This window comes from Arachis ipaensis, chromosome B03 (genome assembly GCF_000816755.2).
Source record: "Arachis ipaensis cultivar K30076 chromosome B03, Araip1.1, whole genome shotgun sequence".
In the NCBI taxonomy this organism is placed as follows: Eukaryota; Viridiplantae; Streptophyta; class Magnoliopsida; order Fabales; family Fabaceae; genus Arachis; species Arachis ipaensis.
The window spans coordinates 125,530,007-125,532,568 of NC_029787.2; positions in this window are offsets into that span (position 1 = coordinate 125,530,007).

The following is a 2,562-nucleotide window of genomic DNA, read 5'->3' on the forward strand; positions in this document are numbered from 1 at the left end:
GATGATCCAAAATCGTTACTATATCACATGGTGGCACTTAAATTTGTGACATTTTTTTAATTGTAGTAAAAAATTTAGTAACAATTAAAACTGTCGCTAAACAGTAAAAGAATTTATCATAAAAATAATATTTTATTATAGTGATAGTTAGGATTGCTTAACTTTTGAAGCAGTGAATTATTTTATTTTTGAGCAGGAATAATTATCTGATCCTGATATATATGCATAATAGATGCTAATAATAATTTCTGATTTGATTTGTATAAGACATTGATTGAAGTATGAACATATATTATTTAATTGTCTATTAATTTAAAATTCTTACAAATATAAATATTAATAATATGAAACGCTTTAATTTTATATAATCAGTATGATGAAGCTAGCAGAATTTTCATGCATTTAATTAATGGCGGATAATATTTATACAGTACAATGACAAACAGAAAAAATCAAATTTTGGATAAATGATTACAAGGATTGTGTCCTTCCTAGTAATTAATTTGGTGCATATAGATAGATATAAATAAAATAAAATGCAATTATTCTTAGCTGGAGGATTGTGGTGGGAACGGAACGCACATGGTTGCACATGGGGTTACGTTGTTGGCAGTTCCTACGTTATTTCAAGTTGTTATTACCATGTTCCGTTCTCCCTATAGCCCTATAGATAGAGAGGTTTCAAATATATATATGTACAACTAAAATTTAATTTGGGCTTTTGTCTCCATGCCACATCTTATAGAAAGAGTTTTAAGTATATCGGAACACCAGTATTTCAGTTATTTTAACCGTTGATATATTAATTAAAATTAACGGTTAAAACAACTAGAACACTGGTATTTTTTAGTACATTTGAAAATTTTCCTATCTCTTATATATATTATCATCCATCTTTTTTGGCTTAGCTTTAATAATTTAATTTGGAGCCATGTTCAATTCCTTTGCTATGTACATTTTAATTTGACCCCTTAATTAAAAGTTGCTAACTAGTGCTTCTTGTGTTTATTTAAACCAGCCTCTTATTATTCCTCTTGCTAAATAAAGCAAGCACAAACAAGACTCATTTGCTTTTTTTTTTTCTGACCTTGATTGGATGGATAAATTTATTTTAATTTTAAATTATAAATTTAAATACTAAAATTAACTTTTAATGTTTACTACTAAAAGTTATATTCTTTGTTGTCAAGATATATATAATGATTTCAAATAGGTAACATGATTTAATTTATAAAATAGTTAGCTGTTAAATTTGTACACGTACCGGTCCATTATAAACGTATTAAGGGGGACATATATCTCTTACTTATTATTAAATGGTGTATTATTAAAAAACTATTATTCTAATTATTACTAATTTCGGATTCCTCCAAAAATCGGATGTGAATATGGGTTACAAAATTTACATTAGCCTTTTGGTAAAAACCATGAGCGCCGTGGAAACTTTTTTATATTATTCTTTACGGTAACTCATTATATATATTGTTTGTGACCAAATGTTGATAGCAATGGACAAATAAATATAGTAACACTTTACTTTGGTGAACGTACACCACGAGCGACCGTGACAAATATTTGTTTGCAAGCAATTAATCAAATCACCATAAATTTATAATGGAAAATATAGCGAGAATGAATTTTTAAATAGTTAATAATAGCCATTTTTATTGTAAAATTATTTTTATTTTATTTTTACTTTTAGAGAATTTAGGATTAGAATTTAGAATATGAAATTAAACAAAATTAACTTCCTAGTTGAACTCATTTTTTTATTGTATATCAAGTCTAGGATGGATAGAAATGAAGATGTAATAATTGATAAAATGAAAAGGAAGAAAAAGGAGGGAAAAAATGTAAAAATTCAAGTGCAGTTAACTTTACGTAAAGTTGATATATAATTGAAAGTTGTTAGATGAAAATTTAGTTAAAATCAGTCAACTTAATTATTTAACCGCTCTCAACTATCAACTTCACGTGAAGTTGATTGTGCCTGAGTTTTCAACCGGAAAAAAATAGGTGAATGATATTTTTTTTATTTTTTATTTTTTACCAATGATCTGAAAACCGGTCAGTTAAATCGAAAATCGTTGACAAACAAGGTTAGGACAGAAGACCAAAAATCTAAAAACCGGATTTGAACTACCGAACCGACCAAAAAATTGGTCCGTCAAATCGAACCGTGACCCGGCCGATTTTTGAAATTTGGCAAAAACGCTATGTTTTGAATGCTGAAAGGGAAACCCTAATCATCCACTCACCCCTCTCCTCTCGAATCTCCACTCTCACCCCTCTCCTCTTACTGGTGTGGGTTGTTGTGATATTGTAATTGTATTGTATTGTTATTGAATTGCTAGTAATTTTTAGGTATAGATGATAGTATCAACCAAGAACTACCTAAGAATGATAATAGTAAAAATAATTCAGCTTCGAATGAACCTTCTCTTTCTCGTGGATCTAATGATAGTCAATCACAAACTTCTAAAAATGTTTAGGAGAAAATTTTTCTTCTTCCTAATACTTTTAATTTGGATGATATTTTAAAATTTATATTAGACTATAATT